The following is an 8,268-nucleotide window of genomic DNA, read 5'->3' on the forward strand; positions in this document are numbered from 1 at the left end:
ATGAGTCTCCTGCGACTCGACGGCACCTAACAACAACAACTCTATGCTGTGTGTTAAGTTATACAGGTGCTAGGAAAATAAATTTATGTAATATTTACGTTAAAGAATTTTATCTTTGATTAAAGAGATCGACAGTTAACAGATATCCAACATTTATTGCCTTGATCACCACAGTGTTCATGTTGTTCATTTTGAACTTTTGAGCTCAACCATATATTTCATAGATATATGTAATTGATCAAAATAGCTGAATAAGAAAATTTATCTATGCATTTTATGAATCCAATCTCATTACAGTTTATATTAAAAAATGAAACCAAATAATAGACTTAAATAAGTCAAGAAATATTGCTTGCTGAAACTTCCAATGACATTGTCATCACACTTGAGTAACAGCTCAAATTTTTCAGGCCTTTTGTTCAATAGGGTCGCTATGAATTGTGCTCGACTTGACAGCATCAACAACAACGATAACAACACTTGCTTGATTAGTTAAATAGACACACAAATCCATATATATATTTAACTTAAAGTCATATTACCATCTCATGAATGTTTGTTTCTTGGTTGTGCACTTTGGATTTTGGCTGATTATGTCATCACTTGAGCATTATTTAAATATATTTCTCCTTTTAATTCAATTTCCTGTTTTGTTTTCTCAAAACCACAAATTGTCTTTTAAGAAATTTTACCAAATGCATATTGTTCTCCCATGAGACCCGCGCTACTCCTTAGCTGGGCACTGGCTGCCAAATAACAGATTTAAAAGAAAAATAAATAATATTTTCTCTTTATTGGTTTTGCATAATGGCTGCAACAATCCTTAAATAATGAAAAAAGAATGAAGAATGCATATCATTTCCAGGACATAACCACAATGTTAATGTTAAAACAAAGCAAAGCAAAACAAAACAAAACAAAAATTTACCCTAAATATAGGGTTGGATACTTGTCCTCCTGCTCTCAGCTCCCTTGTTTAAATTCAAGATATTTTCTCTTCTTTTTCCCCTCCTCTTTTTCCAAATAAGTTGTTTCAGCTCACAAAAAACTTGTCATGTGGGTTACCTGTGATAATGTTCTTGTCCTCCACTTTGGAACGTACTCTCCTCCTAACCTCTGGTGGTCCAAGAGGAGTGTGACTTCACCTCCCTGAACCTATCTTATGTTGTTTGTACACCAGGAACCAGAAAGCTAACTTAGTTGAATTCTTTTTGAAAATTAAATAATACAAAGCATGTGAGAATGTCTCACAAAATTTGTTTTGTTGTTGTTATTGGATGCATTTGAGTCAACTATGACTAATAGCGATCCTATGGACAACAGATCTGAATCCTGCTTTGTTCTGTGTCATCCTCCTCATCTCTGCTGTACTTGTGCTCATTATTGTAGTCATTGTGTCACTCTTTCTTATTAAGAAAACTAAATAGGTGTCTATTATCTGTTCCAGGAATGAAACTATAGATTTCAGCTTGAGTCAGGGGTGGTAACTAGAGGCTAGGAGGAGAGCATAGGAGATTAGGCGTGATAGGGGACCACTATGCTATGGACCAGTGCTGAGAGTGTATTTGCCACAGGGAGAGGATTCTATTTGTCAGACACAACCATGCTGGATGCTGGGAAAGGCCAATTGTATAAATGTATGAACTTGCAACTTAATTACATTCTTTACAGCAGGACATAAAAGGTGTCAATTAATGTCTTGACTTTTCCTATCTATGTTTACTATTATACACCGTAGCCTATAGTTGAGATTGGCAGCTTGTGGGCCAAATCTGGCCTACCATTTGTTTTCATACATACAATTTTACTGGAACACAACCATATCTATTTGTTTGAATAATGCTTGACAATTTTATGGTACAATGACAGAACAAAGCCAAAATCAGATACACTGTCTGACTCTGTCTTCTTTGTTATTGTTGTTGTTGTTATGTGCCATTGAGTCACTTGCAACTCATCTGCCTCTTTTACAGAAAAAAATTTACTAACCTCTGGCCCTACCAGGTTAACCTACATTTGCACTCTTGACTGAATAGTTCTCCTGATTAACTCCTAACTCGTGCCCTGTGAAATTGTTTTCAGTTTAGTTTTACTCTTTTTTCTTAAAGCTATATATTAATGTAATTATTTCTTTATCTCATAAAATAAGTGCTGTTTTCTGGGAAAACTGATTTGTTAAAAACTGTACAGAGACACATTGTGTAGTGGTGAACTTCAAAAGGTCAGAAAACAAAGGTTACTGGAACACAGAGGATACGCCAAGGGCCCTTGTGTTGGTGACTCCGTGCTGTCAGTGTAATGGCATCACTAGAGTCCCCATGGAATGATCAGTCATCAACTTCTTTTCATTCCCAGCCTTTTCCTGAGTTTGTGTGTATGCTTTGAACTAATGGCAATATTTCTACATAGAGACACTGAACAAAAATGGGACAGAAGGGTCAGGATAACTGACTCTGGAGTTGCCTTATAGACTAGAGGCCTGGGACCTCCACTCCACATAAAGGTCAACAGCTTGCCTTTTGCAGAATATCATGTGCATGCCCTTAATTCTCCATGGTGTTGATCTGTATGCCAGAGCACATTATGCAGCTGTGGCTGGCTGACCCTATTTGGGGCTAAAGTAGTCTATAATTGATTTTTCCTTTTCTCTGTATCTGTCAATTACTCCTACTATACTTACTGTACAAAGGAGACCTAGTTGGAATGGCTTTTTTACTATCTCTGCAAAATCCATTTGGATCTATTTCTTCAACTACGAACTACTATCAACCTGGGGGGGCAAAGGAGAAATCAGCCCCAAGAGAGTGGAAACCACTATGTTTTAAAATATATACTTTGCTTATTTATCTCAAGTAAAAGGCCACACAGGCACTGAAAAGCAGCACGCTCATGAAATGAGATTCAAGTTCCACTCTGGCTGAAGGGTCTTGCCTGATGCTTAATCCTGTATATTGTGCCCCCTCCCAATCTTGAAGAATTTCCAAACCTTCCATGCCCAGGAGATTTTCCTCTGTTGAAAGACTGCAGAATGTGACCCCATAACAATCCCCAGAAAGTTCAGCCTGAAATTACATTTGGGCCAAATCTGTACGGTGTACTCCTCTGTAATTGTTGGGTCTCTTCCAGAAGCCTCTCAACACATGAGACTCTAGTGAAGTTCAGCATGTGGAAAGGGCTGGAGCCTGAAACCTGTGTGTTTGTAATGGAAACACAGCAGTGACCCCGTGATCCAGGTCTGTATCTGTGCCGCCATAAAATGTGTTTCTCTAAACAAAGCAGCAGGAGTGCCCAGGGTGGATGGGGGTGGAGGGGTTTAGTTAAAGACTCCCTCAGGTAGGGAGGTAGCAGGGCCTCCTAATAAGAAAACCATGCTTTTAGAGAGGGCTTTATAGTTTGTGAAAGTACTTTCACATTTAAGATCCTCACAACAGATCTCTGAGTAGGTAAAGGCAAGCTGTATTGTCCTCCTTTAACAGAGGGAGCGACTGAAAGGAAAAAGAAAATAACTTTTTTTAAGGACACAATATCTGTTAGAAATTCATTCAGAGATTAGTATATGAATTATATTCTCAAATGAATTAATGATTAATTCATTTGTAATGGATAGACATGCAAGCTCTGCCTTGGTCTGTGGGCTTCTGGGAGATGTGGGACTGCCAGTCAGAGCAGATACCACAAACAAGAGAGCTGACCACTCTGGCTTATACAGGTGAATATTTTCAAGATGTCTGCCTGCTGCAACCATACATCTTCTGGTACAGCCTTCTCTCCCATTTCTATTCCTAGTCATGGCGGTTCTTAGGAAGCCTCTTTCTCTACCATTGCTGTCGACTCACAGCTGACTCTCCATAGTTTTGCAAACCCAATGAGAGAATATTCATCTTTTTTCATCAGAGCAACTGGTGGGTTCAAACTGCCAAAGACGTACTGCCTCTGAGACAGCAATGCAACACTTCTTTCACACCGGAGCCCTTTATCAGGACAGTTGTTGTTTTGTACCATCAAGTTGGAATCAGCACATAGCTAACTCTCCAGCAGGTCTTCAGAGATATTGTAACTAATGTTAGATGAATCATGGTGGGAAGCAGAGAGTACCAGAGGAATCTGTGTTTCATTGACTATGCTAAGGCTGTTGACTGTGCGGACCACACCAAACTGTGGCTGACTCTGATAAGAATGGGAATCCCAGAACACTTGATGATGCTCATGAGAAACCTATACATGGACCAGGAGGCAATCATCAAAACAGAGCAGGGAAACACTGCATCGTTCAAAATTTGGAAGGGTGTAAGTACGCCACGGATGTGTCCTAACTCCATATATTTTCAATATTTATGCAAAACAGATTACCCAGGAGGCTGGGCTCTATGAGGAGAAATGTGACATCAGGATTGGAGGAGGATTCATCAACAATCTGCATTATGCAGATGACATAACCCTGCTTGCCGAAACTGAGGAGGACTCTAAACGCTTGCTGCAGAAGGTCAAGGACTGAAGCCTGCAGTATGAATTGAAGCTCAATATCAAGAAAATAATGATTCTCACTACTGGGCCGATTGGTAGCATCATAATAGATGGCAAATAGATTGAGATTGGTAGCATCATAATAGATGGCAAAGAGATTGAGATTGTTTGACTCCACAATCAACATTCCTGACATCAGCAGTGAGGAAATTTAAAAAAAGGATTGCATTGGGAAAGTCTTCTGTCAGAGACCTATCCAAAGTACTGAAGAGAAATGATGTCAGTCTAGAGACTAAGGTGCACCTGATATAGGCTGTGGTCTTTACAATCACTTGACAACAACTAGGGATGATTGAAGGAGAATTGATGCCTTTGAGCCATGGTGTTTGAGAAGAATATTGAATATACCGTGGATTGCCAGGAGAACAAGTAGTTTCATCTTGGAGAGGGTGAAACCAGGCTGCTTCTTAGAGGCAAGGATTTTGAAGCTTTTTTTGACATACTTTGGACATGTTGCAAGGAGGGACGAGTCCTTGGAGAGGGATGTCATGCTTGGGAGGGTGGAGGGGCAGTGTAGAAGAGGAAGACCCTTGATGAGATGGATTGATTCAGTGACTGTGCTAATGGGGATAGGGGTGTCAGAGACAATAACATTGACACAGAATAGAGTAGGGTGTAGGGCCGTTGTACATAGGGTCACTATAAGTTGCAGATAACTCAATGGCACTTAACAACAAACAACTACAATGAATTATCCTATAATTGGTGCTGCTGCCTAATTGTCTGTATTGAGACTAGATATTCCACTATGACCATTAGGTGCACTTCACTCGCAGACTCTTGACAAGAGAACAAAATGCTACCCAGTTCTGTGCCTTCCTCACAATATTGTGGTCACTGTGTTGATCCAATTCATTGAGCTTCTGCTTTGAAAACATGATATCCTTCTCAAAAGCCTGGGTACTCCTGATAACTGCCTTACATGCGCAAGGAAATTTCACCATCCTTGTCTCTATGGAGTACTCTGGTTGTACTTCTCCCAAACAAATTAATTCATGCTTCTGGCAGTCCTTTTTGCCAACACCATAATGCTGACACACTGATTTTTTCCTTGATCTTCCTTACTCATTGCCCAGCTTTCACATAAATATGAGGTGATGGAAAATGTTGCTTAGTACAGGTGCTTCTTTGTCCTCAAAGTACTATCACTGCTTTTTAGAAAGATATCTTCCAATAAAATTTGCCCAGTGCAATCCAATCCCTGTCAACAAATTATTTTTATCTAAACCGTCTCAAAGAGTTCACCACCTCAGAATGAGAGTGTGGAAAGCCTAGGAAATTCTTGAACATCTCAAAAGTTAACAATATCGCAGCAGAATATTGTTTTACATGAAATAGGATTTAGCATAACTAGACAGTGTTTGGGTGGTGCAAATGGTTAACACATCTAACTGCTAATCAAAAGTTAGAGGTTTGAGTCCACCCAGAGGTGTCTCAGGAGACATATCAGCTATTGTAAACTCTGTTAAACACAGCTCTACTCTGACATACATGGGATACCACGACTCAGAATTGATTTGGCAGCAGCTGTTGGTTGGTTATTGCCACATGCAGTTAAGTAAGTTCTAACCTGCCTGGGCCCCATATGTACAGAATAGAACTGTTCCACAGGGTTCTCAAAGCTACGGTATTTTAAAATCATATTTACAGCCCTGATGGTCTCCGGGTGGATTCAAAACCAACCTTTCAGTTAGTGATTGAGTGCTTAATTGTTTGCACCACCCAGGGACTCCAGTTGGTTGATTTGTGTAAAGAAAAGTTTGAAACAATTCCTTTACAGCTTAAGTAAATGACTATTTAAACAAGCTTAAGTAAATGATTATTTAAACATTAATGATGAATAAAAAACAGAGTCACTTAGCTACTGCTAATAATTAAATCTGCCACAGTTAGAAACCAGTGTACAGTGAATAGTAGGATGTTCAACAGGTCCCGCTATTGTGATGTTTCTGTTTTTAGGTGAAGATAATAACAAGTAGTAGACATAGACTGAATGTAAAGCCCTGAAGAAACATTATATGATTAGAGGCAAAGAAAGGGCTCTGATCCTAGTATACACATGGACAAATCCCAAGAGAATACTTTATTATGCTTCACAGAGCTGAGTTCCTCCTGTTGTCATTGTTGTTGTTATGTGCCATTGAGTCGTTAGCGACTCATAGCGACCCTATGTACAACAACCCTAAACCCGGCTCTATCCTGTGCCAGTCTCATTGCCTCTGACACACCCATCCCGGTTACCTCAGTCACTGAATCAATCCACCTCATAGAGGGTCTTCCCCTCCTGCGCTGTCACTCTACCCTACCAAGCATGATGTCCCCCTCCAAGGACCTGTCTCTCCTTACAACATGTCCAAAGTATGTCAGACGAAGCCCCAGAATCCTTGCCTCCAAGGAGTAGCCTAGTTTAACCCTCTCTAGGATGGATCTGTTTGTTTTCTTGGCAGTCCATGGAACATTCAGTACTTTTCTCCAGCACCACAGCTCAAAGGCATCAATTCTCCTTCTATCATCCCTAGTCATTGTTCCTCCTAGCAACTGCAGAATTCTTCACTGTGCCCAGACCGCCAGTGGCCTACAGTTTTTCATCTTACCTGACCAAACAGACTCCATATCCCTCTGCCTCTCAATAAATGATGTCAAAAAAAGGAAATTTAAATTTTGTAGATTATCATAGGCTCATTTTTCCATGAAGACTTATAAAATCTTAGACAACATTGTTGTGAACGATAAAATCTATCTAAAAAGCAAATAAAAGGGATGTGGTAAGAAAAGATGCATCCTATTTAGAAAACTCACTAGTCAGACTAAATTAGTCAGATGGTTTACAAATATAGTAGAAATCTCTGCTCTGTCAAATCTATTATTAACAATAGTTATGTTCTAAAATTTAACTTTGATCATTTAATTGGCAAATACTAAATCATAACTCATAGTAGAAATACTAAGTTCGTTCCTGCAAGCCTTTTTCATAATATTTTGTCAACTGATCAATATTTAAATTTGTTTTAAGTTTGCTTTCATTTAAACACACCTCATTTAGTGTAAATATTATTGATTCATTGATATTTGCTTCATGAGAAAAATTATAGCTAATGCCTAAACAAAGTTTGTCTAATGCATATATTCACTCCATAAAACACATTATAGTCATCTTGTTCTTAAGAATACTAGACAGCACATCAACACTGCACTTGAGAAAAATATTAAACAGTAAAATCACCCATTTAAAGCACAAAACCAAAATAATCATAAAACTCAATCAACAATCATTATACACTGAAAGAGCAAAACAGAAATGAAAAACTGTATTATATAGAGTATTCTTATTACAAGAACCTCTTTAAAATTTTAAGAAGCAAGATGCTGCTTTGATGATGAAGGTGCACCTGATCCAAGTCATGATCTTTTCAATCTCTTCAAGAAGAAAAAGTAAAAAAGGAAGACTAGAATAAGCAACCTATTCCCATGCAATTTATTGCCTTTGAAAATCCATTGGAGGGTCAGCTATGGGTCTGTTCCAACTTGATGGTAGTCAACAACAACAGGGGATGTCAAGGTCAATGAGCAGAGTCAATGTTCTATGTCTGATGATGAGTAGCTAATGTTGTTGTTGTTATGTGCCGTCGAGTCATAGCGACTCATAGTGACCCTATGTACAACAGCCCTAAACCCTGCTCTATCCTGTGCCAATCTCATTGCCTCCGACACACCCATCCCGATTACCCCAGTCACTGAATCAAT

This window comes from Elephantulus edwardii, unplaced genomic scaffold, assembly GCF_000299155.1.
Source record: "Elephantulus edwardii isolate Elephantulus edwardi_28Jun2011 unplaced genomic scaffold, EleEdw1.0 scaffold00090, whole genome shotgun sequence".
Taxonomy (NCBI): Eukaryota; Metazoa; Chordata; class Mammalia; order Macroscelidea; family Macroscelididae; genus Elephantulus; species Elephantulus edwardii.